The following is a 13378-nucleotide window of genomic DNA, read 5'->3' as shown; positions in this document are numbered from 1 at the left end:
TATCTAAATATTCTTTTAGCAACAGTCAGGTGTGATTCCTTGGGTTGAGATTGAAAACAAGCACACAAACATACACTGAATTGGATATCAGGACTACTGGCTGTTAAATAAAGTAGTGATCCGATGATACCTCTATAGAGCTTTTGATTAACATCCTTTCCCTTTTCATCAACATTAAGTTTGGTGGATGGACTCATTGGTGTGCTAATTGATTTCAACTTCAACATTTCAAACTTTTTAAGCATGTCTTGAATGTATCTTTCTTGGCTGATGAAAAATTCCTTCTTCATTTTGTTTGATTTGGAGCCCAAGAAAGAATTTCAGCTCTCCCATCATGTTCATCTCAAATTCACCCTGCATCTCCTTAGCAAAGTCCTTGCACAAATCCTCATTAGTTGCACCAAACACAATATCATCCACATAGATTTGAACAACAATTAAATCATTCAAGCATTTTTTGACATATAGTGTTGTATCAATGCTTCCTCTACTATATCCTTTCTCAACTAAAAACCTAGAGAGTCTTTCATATCAAGCTCTTAGAGCTTGTTTTAGTCCATAAAAGGCCTTATGAAGTTTGAATACATAATCTGGTTTTTCATAGTCCTCAAATCCAAGGTGTTGCTCAACATAGACTTCCTCTTGAATGAAACAATTTAAAAATGCACTTTTTACATCCATTTGAAATAAATTAAAGTTCATGAAACAAGCAAATACAAGCAACAATCTTACAGCTTCTATCCTAGCAATAGGTGTAAAGGTTTCATCATAGTTAATTCCTTCTTCTTGGTTATACCCTTGAGCCACTAACCTAGCTTTGTTCCTAATAACATTTCCTTGCTCATCTACTTTATTTCTAAAGACCCATTTTGTGCCAACAATGGGATGATTTATTGGCCTAGAAACTAGAGTCCATACTCGATTTCTCTCAAATTGATCAAGCTCTTCTTGCATGGCCAATATCCAGCTTTCTTCCTTTTCTACCTCCTCAAAGCTTTGAGGCTCAATTTGTGAGATGAAAGTTGTGAACTCACAAGTTTCTCTAATTCATCTTTTAGTCTTGACTGCTTGAGAAATATCACCTATGATTTTCTCTTGAGGATGATCCTTGATATACCTCTAGCTCTTTGAAAGATCATTGTGTTGATTTTTAGTTCTTTGCAAGGATTCTAAGGGTGGAGGTTCTGTTTCTCTTTCTAGGGACTTTTCTTCACTGTTTTTCTTGTCATCTAAATTCATTTCTTCCATTTGTTTTTCAAGATCATCCGTATCATCTTCATCAGTAGGAATTTCCTTTTGCAAGGCATTTGATTCATCAAAAACTATATGGATTGACTCATCAATTGTTAAAGATCTTTTGTTAAAGACTTTATAAGCTTTTGAGTTCAATGCATATCCTAAAAATATAGCTTCATCACTCTTAGCATCAAACTTTCCTGGAGGATGTTTTCCATTGTTCAATACAAAACATTTGTAGCCAAAGCTTCTAAGGTGAGAGATATTTGGTTTTCTACCTTTGTAAAGCTCATAAAGGGTCTTTGATATAATGGCTCTTATTGACGCTCTATTAAGGATATAGGCTGCTGTGTTTACAGCTTTTGCCCAAAAGTACTTTGGTAAGTTGTTTTCACAAAGAATAGTTCAAGCCATCTCTTTCAAGGTTCAGTTTTTCCTTTCTACAACTCCATTTTGTTGGGGTGTTCTAGGTGCAGAAAAATTATGATCTAACCCATTTTTATTACAAAAGTTTTCAAACTCATCTCCCTCAAACTCACCTCCATGATCACTTCTAATGCTAACTATGACAAGTCCTTTTTTATTTTCAACCTTCCTACAATGATTTATAAATGCTGGTAGTGCATCATTCTTATGAGTAAGGAAATAGACCCAAGTATACCTAGAGTAGTCATCAACTATCACAAAGCCATATGATTTTCCTCCTAGACTAGTTGTGCTAATTGGCCCAAATAGATCAATGTGCAACAATTCAAGTGGTTTAGAGTGTAACACCTCGTGACCTCGTTTAGCCATCAATAAGACCCTATCAATAAAACGAAGAGTCACTTGATGTAAATTAAGCGTCGAAAAGCAGTTACAGGTGAGAAGAATATTTTAAGATAAAATATTATTTTATAAATAAAATAATATTAAAATATTAATATTTTATTTCTTATCGAGATTAGTCATGAAAAAAGATTATATGACTAATCTAAGTGGGGGAGAAAAAATAAGAAAGAATTTCAAAGAAAAACGACGATAATTGTGCCCGTGTGATTTTATTAAATCGAGTTAACGTGGGTAAGTAAATATTTAAAATATTATGGTGACACGTGTTGAAGTACAATTTAAATATTTTGATTGTTCGCGTGTAGAGGAAAGAGATAGATAAAAATTAGAATTTTTAAACGTATCAGAAAGATTAAATTTTAAAATATGGAAGTTGGAGGGTGTGTAGTAAATAAATGAAGTTGATAGTTGATATGTAAATTTTATTATTTTGAGGAAATAAAATAAATAAATAATAAAACAATAAAAAGAGTTGGGAGTGAAATGGAGTAAAGCAATGAAAAGAAAATAAAAAAAGAGTGATGGGGACAAGGCAAGTCGGTTTCTCTCAAAAAGAATGGCAGCACATCAATATAAAAAAAAAATGGTAAAAGGTGATGGGCAGTCACCCATGTGTGAATTAAAAAAAAAAAGGATCTAAATTCATTTTTAATGAAATGAAAGAGGTAGGGGCCGGCCAAGTGATATACAAGAGATGAAAGAGGGAAAGGCAAGGAAAAGTCAAAGAAAGGCATGGGTTCATGGGAGAGAAGGATAGGATACAATAATAAAGAATAGAGAAAGTAAAGAAAGGAAAATGAAGGTGGGGGTCGGCCATGTGAGGGAAGAAAAAGGAAGAGAGAGATTCTGAAGAGTTTAAAATCTCAAGAAGAAGAAGAAAATAAAAGAAAAGAAAGCTTTGAAATATTGTAGCTAAGAGCACGAAAAAGGGAAAGAAAGCAAGAGCTGGTGCTGTCGGGTTTGTGAGGGAGAAAGGAGGAGTTGTTGCTACTAGTTTGAGAGAGAGAAAAAAGGGATTTGGCTGTCGACTTTGTGAGGAAGAAACGAGGAGTTGTTGCTGCTGGTTTTAGAGAGAGAAATGAAGGGTTTTGTTGTTGGGTATGTGAGGGAAAAAGGAAAGGTTGTGCTGCCGATTTTGAGAGTGAAGGAGGAAGGATAGGGGTTGCAACTATGGTGAGAAAGCAATTTGGTGAAGGAAAAGAAACGGAAGCCTAAGTGGCGGTAGAAAAAAAAATATATTATATATATATATATAAAAATAAAAAATTATATATAAATATAATATATATATATATATATATATATATATTCAAGTGGGTTGCAAGATTCAAAAGAAATAAATAAAGATAGTGCACTGTGAAGGCAGGTTAGAGGAAATAATGAGTGACCGACAAGTAGAAATAACGAAGTAACATCCTGTTACTGTGAGGTGAGTAGGGGGTGTCAATTTTAAAATTTCCATAATAATATAAATATATGTATATTTTATTTAGATGCAAANAAGATTCAAAAGAAATAAATAAAGATAGTGCACTGTGAAGGCAGGTTAGAGGAAATAATGAGTGACCGACAAGTAGAAATAGTGAAGTAACATCTCACTATTGTGAGGTGAGTAGAGGGTGTCAATTTTAAAATTTCCATAATAATATAAATATATGTATATTTTATTTAGATGCAAAATTGTGGATAGCATGTGCTGGTAGAAATTTTAGGGAATTATGAATGCAAATTATTTTAAAAAATTGTTTTGAATATATATGTATAAATTATAGGTAAAGTTAAAGTGTTTTGAAAATCGAGAAACAAGCTCTTCACACTGTTTTACATCAAAATTTGTGCCTTATATTTGTGCAATGTGCATTCACGTTTATATTGTTTATTCACCATGCAAATTATTGTTTTGAAATCCATGTATAAATATATTTGAGAAAATGATAGATTTTATTATACCCTATGTTGAATGCTTTGGAAATAATTTTGAGACGAGCTTTTAAGGACATAAAACGATTTCAAAGATGGTTTTACAAACCGAGGGTGTCGAGAGTAGGCCGGATGTCACATCGATTTAGTGTGACCCTCGTGCACGAGTGAGCTCTAGCTAGAGAACCATTGGGTCACCGACGGGCAGTTAGGCATGCTAGGGACCACAACCTGTGATATATGTATGCGTGGCTAGGCCACCAGATGATTACGCGTTTGCAACCGTTTGATTCTTCGATGTCGGCCAACATCGTGAGACTGCCATGGCATGTGGGATCCGGTGGAGCGAGGCTCTCATATGTATTACGTGATAGAGAGACCACGGGTTTATTTTCATTCCCTACTCGAGAATAGCATCTCTGGGTTTTCAAACTCATATTTCTTTGCATGGTGAAAACGAAATTTAACGATTTTTCTGCAGCTCCCCTATTTTTACGGTGAAATGAATTTTAACTCCTCAAGTGCGAGGTGATCTGTGAATTACGTATGAGTTTGATTAACATTCGATTTCATGGGAGCTTGCCGAATATATTGATTTGATTTGAGTAAAATGTCAATTAATCTTAACGGTGAAATTTTCTTTCTATAAAATTGTTTTAATTCAATATTTCAAATGATTAACTTGAATAAGGTTATTGATCTGTTTTGTAGCAAAAAAATTTATCTACCTTGGTTGATTTACCAATTGAAGTGTTTACAATGCGTAAGAAATCCTTGATTTTCCATATAAGGCACAAACTCCGTATGAAATAAATTGTATTTATAATCCTGCATTTCAATATTCAATTGATCTACTGTTTGCCTGTTTCCCATCTACGCCCTACTCATGGAGCCGATGATCACTGAGTCTGTGAGACTCACATCCTTTTTTTCCCTTATGCAGATAAGGATCAGCATAGCGTGTAATCATCGACGTGTACGGTCCACCGCAAATAAGTAAAGGCATCTCATAGCATTTTATCCCGAGTCGCTCCACTGTTAGAGGTTGAGTTGTAGTACTCTGGTTTTACTATGTAAACAAATATTGGTTTTGATATAAATGGGAAATTTGAGATTTTTGAACTCAATGTATTTAATTGTGCTCTCATGACTTAAAGTCAAAATTTAATGGCTATGGTTATTGTTGAATTCATGTTTTAAATATTTATGGTTCAAACATGAATATAGTTTAGTAGGAATATACAATGAGTTATTGAGAACTTTGTTTAAGGCTTGTTCGGGACTTGACAAGATCTCCTAGAGGTCTCGGACGCCGGTAGCGACCGAGGAGGGGTCGTTACATAGAGGTTGACACATTCTTCTTACTTTTGAAAGATGTTCTAACTTGTTTTCCTAGTTGGCATGCATCACAAATTTGATCATATTAAAATTTAAGCTCAGGCAATCCTATAACTAGATTTTTTTCTTATCAATTTTGAAATGGTATGCATGCTCACATGACCAAGTCTCCTATGCCATAACTGGCCATCATTTTTAACATTTGCTTTAAGACATGTTTCACAATTCACCTCAAGATCTTCAAGATATATAACATACATATTCGTAATTCTTTTTCCTATAAATGAAACTTAGTTAGTACTTATATCTATCACTTCACATTTATTTGAATCAAAGCATACTTTAAATCTTTTATCACATAATTGACTAATACTTTGTAAATTATAGTTTAAGCCTTTAACCAGTAACACATGACTAATTCGAGCTTGAGAGTTCTTACCAATGGTTCCTATACCATAAATTCTACCTTTTAAGTCATCACCAAAGGAAATGGTACCTCCTTTTCTTGTCTAGCTAAGCAAACAGCATTTCATTTCCATTCATGTGCCTTGAGCATCCATTATCCATAAACCATGGCTCTTTCTCCTTTAGTTGAGCTCTTGAACATGTGTCTTTTAGATTTAGCTCAACTTGCAAAATAGATTTTCAATTTTTCTTAATAGGTACCCATTCCTTGATNACCTCCCTTTTTCTTGTCTAGCTAAGCAAACAGCATTTCATTTCCATTCATGTGCCTTGAGCATCCATTATCCATAAACCATGGCTCTTTCTCCTTTAGTTGAGCTCTTGAACATGTGTCTTTTAGATTTAGCTCAACTTGCAAAATAGATTTTCAATTTTTCTTAATAGGTACCCATACCTTGATAGGTCCTTGAAGGTTAGCTGCAATATAGGATCCTTTTGGAACCCAAATTTTTTTTGTTTTCTGCATGCTTCTGTTTCTATGACAGTCATAAGATAAATGTCCAAATTTTCCATAATTATAACATCTAGATGAAGCATTATCATAATTTTTCTTAAAATATGTGTTCCTCCTTAATGTTTCTTTCCTCAAACTTTTAAAATTAACATTTTCTTCAACTGCCTTTTGCAAGGCTTCTGTTCTATTTTCCAATTCTAATTTTAGAGTTTCAAAATCTGTTTTTGAATGCTCTAATTCAATTTAGAGAAAATTTTTTTGCTTAAAAACAGAATTGAAGTTATGTTTTATTTTTTGCAAATCAATCTCAAGAGATGCACTTTTTCTTTTCAAAGTTTTATATTTTGATGCAAGTTTCTCAAACTCATCATAAAGACATTCATACTCCTCTTATAATTCATCAATTGAAAAATCACAAGGGGATGAAGATACCTCGGATTCATCATCCCTTGCCATCAAACAAAAATTAGCTTTTTCTTCCACATTTCTTCTTCATCATCAGAACTTGAGGTATCACTATCTAACCAGGTTGCAGCCACCATTACTTTATTCAATTTTCTATTTTTCTTTGGCGTTTCTTCCTTCAACAAAGGGCATTCTAACCTGAAGTGTCCTAACTCCTTGCATTCAAAGCATATAAACTCTTCCTTCTTGTTGGACTCGTTTTTATTTTTGGTTTTCCATGAAGAGCCTTGCTCTCTTCTATACCCTCTTCTAGCCAATCTCCAGTTTCTTTGGCTCATAAGCTTTTTTAACCTTTTTGCAACCATAGCCATTTCCTCATCATCATCACAAGATAAACTATCCAATTCTTCTTCTAGGATGTTTTCTTTTAAGGCAATACTTTTCTTCTTTTCATTTGCTTCTCTTTTGTCTTCTTCTTCTTTTTCCTTAAGTTCCAGCTCGTGAGTGAGGAGAGAACCACAAAATTCATCCAGAGTTATGACATTTAAGTCCTTAGCTTCATGGATGGTAGTCACCTTTGGCTTCCAATTTTTGGGTAGGCTTTAAAAAGTCTTTTAACAATTTCATGTTTAGGAATTGGTTTGCCTAGCTGACTCAATTTATTTATGATGTTTATGAATCTATCTAGCATACTGGTGGTATCTTCACCAGGTTCCATCTTAAACATCTCATAATTGTGGGTTAAGAGAGCTATCTTGGACTCCTTGACTTGTGAAGTCCTTTCATGAATAATCCTAAGTTTATTCCACACTTGTTTAGCTATGGTACAACTTGACATTTTGTTGAATTCAGTGGGGGTTAAAGTACAATGCAATGTATTGATTGCCTTAAAATTTGTTTGGACTCTTTTGGTTTCAACTTCGATCCATTCAGACCTTGGCTTATGAATCATCTCGTTGCATACAACATTTAAGGTTGAAGGAATAAAGGGCTCATCAATTATGACATCCCACATCTCATAATCTATTGCTCTAATGTATATTGACATCCTAGTACTCCAATATGGGTAATTCGAGCCATCAAATAGAGGTGGTTTGTTTATGGACTGTCCCTCAGCCACTACTGATTTTTGAAGAGCCATTGGGATCTTCCCAAGGGTGCTAGACCTCAAGAACAGGGAACTTGCTCTGATATCACTTGTTGGTCCCAAGTTAATGTGCTAGAAAAGGAGTGAATAGCACTTTTTGGCTTTTACTAAAATTGACTTCTAATTGGGGACAAATGCAAGATAAAAGAAAGATTTAAAGATGAATGAAAAACTAAAGACAGAACAAATAATCACACCAGAATTTAAAGTGGTTCGGTCCAAGACCTACATCCACTACCTTGATTGTTTAACCAAGGATTTTCCAAACAAATCCACTATGAACGGTGAAATTCACAAGCTTTTACAAAGGCTTTTACTAGGCTCAGTCAAAACCTTTCACAATGATTTTTATCGGGATCAACTAAAATCCAACAACTAACTTTTCTAAGCTAAGTTAGAACCTATACACTCAATCAAGCAATCCAAGCTTGAATAAATTCCCTTAGAGTGTATCGCACAATCTAAGTATACAAGGAAAAGAGAAATAAGGAAGTACCTATTATCACTAACTTGATCTAAGTGGTACAAAGTGAAGTGCTTATCTCAAATACAAAGATAAGAGTGAAGTACAGTAAGAATGCTGAAGGTTTTTATAATATTTGAGCTCTTTTTGGACTTAGAAGCCCTAATTGCTTTTTTAGCCATTGGAAGCCTTTTAAATACTTGGAAAATCAGCTCTGATAGGTGTTAGGCAGTTTTTGTCACGACCCGGAACCTCCCTCGGGCCCATGACAACCGCCGCGACGTCCCGATTGACACTCATTACCCGAAATGCCAACCGGAACCCCGCAAGGCTTACATATCAGTTTCTTTCCTTTCTTATGAGCAATCGTTGTTAAACATTCCATTTTAAACAATTACCGATCGTTTTCGGCTCAAATAAATCAAAAGATAATTTTTAAAAAAAAAAGATTTATAGACAAATATCACTATTCAAAATATTGATTCAAATATAGCATTTTTATATAAAACAATATTTATAGAAATCCGTGTAAGAAATCTTTTGTAACGTGTAAGTAAAATAAATTCATACATACAAAAATTTACAAAGTTATAATGTACAATAATGGTTACAATGACAAGTGGCCCAAAATACACCCAGTGTTGGTGCTAGAAACCTACTGTCTGTGTGGTACAGATGTCAACTGGAATCCTCGACAAAATAGGGTATCTACAAGCTACCACAGGCCTGAAATGTTTGGAAAGGAGGTGGGTGAGATTTTGCAATCCCAATGAGTAAACAGACATTATCATAAATATCTAAAGGCGAGTAAAATGGAGGCAAGTTTAAACAACAAATTACGAACCATTTCATAATGTTTTCAATTTATTTCTTAAACCATAAAATATTTGTAATTTACCAAAACAGTTGTTAAGGCTTATGTCTTTTACTAAAAACAAGGCTCAAGCCAAAACTAATCCTCGGGGATACCTTGGCCAAGACATCTAACCGAGTCCACTAAGGTTGTTATAACATTTACATGTGAAACACATTTTTATTTTTAAAACAAGTCGTTCCTTGGCGTTGGCCGAGTTACACATTCACGTGGGGGTTTGACGTGAAGTGAGCTCTAATACTATCCCAGGAGTTACCCTCCTCGCCTCTACAACTGGAATAACTATATAACCGGGTTTACCGTACTCCTCTAATAGGCAGTCCACGAAAACCCGTCACTGCAGTGACTAACCAACCAATTTTAATAAAATTTCGACAGTATAACGTGGCTTTTATTTATTTATCCAGCCTGCATAGTAAAAACAACTTACATAAATTTCCCAATGCACTCACAAAATATAGCCACATATACTCATTTCTCATAAGCCATTCCTAGGAAAATATATATTTTTCAAGTCAATTTGCAGCCTCCAATTACTCAATTTCATAATCAATACAATATATTTTTATTTGTCACATTTATTCCTAAAACATCAAAAATCCCGTTTTAATCTCGTTTTCATTTCATAAAATACATAAAGGGCATTTAAAAATAAACTCTAGATAATTTACAATAATAATAAGTTTACTCACCGTTTGTACAAACTAAAAGCTTTCTAAGCGCCCCGATCACTACTCGTCGGGTACGACTTCTTTGCCTTTTCCGGAAGGCTCTCCTCCTAGACACATTACAAAAATTTACACAATTCATCACATTGATGCTAAATCACTATATAATTAACTTAAATCCTATACTAATGCATGGTATGAAATGCAATAGCCTAAAACGGCTTAAACGCGGTATTAACCTATTTTTGGCACTTTGCCCGATAAATTGCTAACGCGCTCCATTTTAGCTCTAAATCATCCCATTCTCTCTCCAACATTTCTAACCATTAAATATCAGCCAATAACCTTCTAAAAACAACAAAATCAGCTCACTCCCTTCCTTGGAAAATTCGGCCAAAAATGGGACATTAACTCGGTTAATTTTCTACTTTGTTTTTCTATCACGTTTAATCGTTTTTCATCATTTTCTCTTCATTTTCCTTAGAATAAAATCAATTCATCATCATTGTACAGCATTGAGCATCCAGCCAAGAGTGGGTATTGTGAAAATTTAATGATTTCTTGCCCAATTTAATTTCTAAACACATTTAACTAACTAAAACTATCAATTTAACTAAAAATCAAAACCTAAAAATTTCAATTTCTCTCCCCTAGAATTTCGTCCAGCCCTTGATATCACTTTTTGATCTCTCTCCTCAAGCATGCTAAATGGAAATAAAGGCATAGGAAAGGTAGAAATCAAGCTAAAATCGAAAAATCTTACCGTTAGACGCGTAAACGGTCGAAAACCGCGAATTTCCCTTTGAATTTTCTTGTTTCTCTTTGGTTTTTCTTTTTTTCTTCCTTTCCTCTCTATTTCCTCTCTTGTTCTTCCTTATGGCTGGCCAGCACTTAAAATGGGGTTTAAATGGGCTGACTTTTTATTAAAATAATATTATATCATTTTTAAAAATGTCACGTGTCACTTTCCTATTGGCCCATTTTTAAAATTTTATGCATTTGTTTCCAAATTTTCACCATACACTTGTCCCACATATCCATAGCTTAGATAAAATTCTCAGACTTATCCAAAGTCTCGGTGGAGTAATTTTTGAAATTTACACGTTTGCCCCCGTGAAAGTCAAAAATTACATTTTTACCAAAAAATTGAAAAATTGCCCATAGACATATTTTTCATCCCTTCTACTCATACCATTCTCCAATTTGTCAAATTTGATCTAAATTCTCTCAAAATCTCAAATTTTGTCCGTGGGTGGCAAAATTACGATTTTGCCCCTATACTCTAAAAATCACCAGAATTAAACTTTTTCACTTCCTATCATTAAATTATACTCCAAATAGTTAATCTTGGTCAAAAATTTCACTCCATGATCAAATTATTATCTTAGGTGGCAAAATGACGATTTTTGCCCCTAAACATCAAAATTTTTAATTTTACCCCTAATGAACCCTCGAACTCCAAACAATCATTTTTAGTCATTCCTTGACTATAAAATATTAAATTTCATCCTACGATTTCTATTTGAACTAGTTCAAGGTTAAATCGACTCAAGTGTACCGTTAGGTACGATACTGGGTTTCGTCTATTCTTAGGTGCTTTCCTAGCATAATATCATGCTACTCAGTGCATGTATGTCATGACATATGTTTATGGGGTCAGGTTTTACAGTTTTTGACCTTTGGAAATAGTTTGGTGGCAGTTCTGGCCGTTAATCTGTCTTCTAGTGCTCAATTCAAATTTTCTGACAGAATGATCTTAGTCGACTAACTGCACTCTTAGTCGACTAAGTTGTCTATATCTTCTAATCTCAGTTTTTGGTAGTGAGCTCTTAGTCGACTAACTTCCTTCTTAGTTGATTAAGTTGTTTCTATCTTGAAGTTCAGATTTCTGGCAGTAGGCCCTTAGTTGACTAACTTACTTCTTGGTCGACTAACTCTTCTTTGTTTCTCAAACTTCTTGAACCTGCCAACTTCTAATTTGAATTTTAGCATACTAACACCCTTCATTATCCAACTAAGAGGCTTCTGTTTTGTTGATCAATTGTAGCTCCCTTATTCATATAATTTTTGATATGTGCCTTTGAATGATTTATTTATTCTTGGCATACAATTTTTGTCGTGTACACTCAAGTAGAGATATTAGACACAAATGAATGGGAATGTTTTATTATCATCAACCCTAATGGAGCCCACAACTTGTATTTAGCAATCTAATCCTTCATCACTACGATACAATCACTACTTCCTATACCTTGGCAATTCCACATAAAAACTTTCAGACCCATAATTATATTATAAAATATAAGAAATAGATTAAGAGTTCAAAAAACCCTCATTGCTACCCTCGACCATCATATCATTAATCACAGGCTGGACTGCCATATCACCCAACATTGACCCAAAGGCCTCCTTTTGTCACCATTTGACTTAGCACACCAGTAAAGGTTGATGATGTCGCTTTTTTTACTCTTACTTTCTTTTTTAGTGAAAGATTTTATGGTAGAGCAACACCCAACTTATGGCTTACCATTCTTTTTTGGTACACAAATACCCCTTAATTTCTTAACCATCACATCATGTTCAACTGGTTTAATTAAAGGATTTGTAGAAAAATTACTTTTAGCTACTCTCCCTGTCACGACCCGGAACCTCCCTTAGGCCCATGACAATTGCCGTGACGTCCCGATTGACACTCATTATCCGGAATGCCAACCGGAACCCCACAAGGATTACATATTAGTTTCTTTCTTTTCCTGTGAGCAATCATTGTTAAATATTGAGTTTTTAGAGAATATATACTATTTTAGATCAAAAACAATCAAAATAAACTTTTCGCCACACAGGGGTATTTTGGTAATTTTTTTTCAAAAATTTTGAAACTGGCTAAAATGTAATATACAAGTACAAAACACATAATTCATATTCAAAATGAGTTTAAAAGTCTAAAATCTTCATTTAAAACGAAATTACGGTTATTTGAATATAATAAGAAAATAAAAGAAATATTAAGGAAAATATTCTATTTTCTTATAAAACAATATTTATAGAGTTATACGTGAATAATTTTTATAGCGTAAAAGCTAAATAAATTTATACATACTGAAATACAGTAAGCCAAAATATTTAATTTAATTTACAATAACAAGAGGGCCCCCGAATAAACAAAAGTAAAGAGGACTGTGAACCTACGGTTTGGAAAATGCAGATCCAATGGTAGTCCTCGATGAGATCAGCTATCTACAGTCTATACTGAACCTGAAATGGGTGGAAAGGAGTTGGGTGAGATTTTGCAATCCCAATGAGTAAACAGACATTATCATAAATATCTAAAGGCGAGTAAAATGGAGGCAAGTTTAAACAACAAATTTCAACCCATTTCATAATGTTTTCAATTTATTTCTTAAACCATAAAATATTTGTAATTTACCAAAACAGTTGTTAAGGCTTATGTCTTTTATTAAAACAAGGCTCAAGCCAAAACTAATCCTCGGGGATACCTTGGCCGAGGCATCTAACCGAGTCCGCCAAGGGTGTTAAAATATTCACACGTGAAACACATTTTTATTTTTAAAACCAG

Source organism: Theobroma cacao, chromosome 4 (genome assembly GCF_000208745.1).
Source record: "Theobroma cacao cultivar B97-61/B2 chromosome 4, Criollo_cocoa_genome_V2, whole genome shotgun sequence".
Taxonomy (NCBI): domain Eukaryota; kingdom Viridiplantae; phylum Streptophyta; class Magnoliopsida; order Malvales; family Malvaceae; genus Theobroma; species Theobroma cacao.
Note: the sequence above shows the minus strand (reverse complement) of the source record.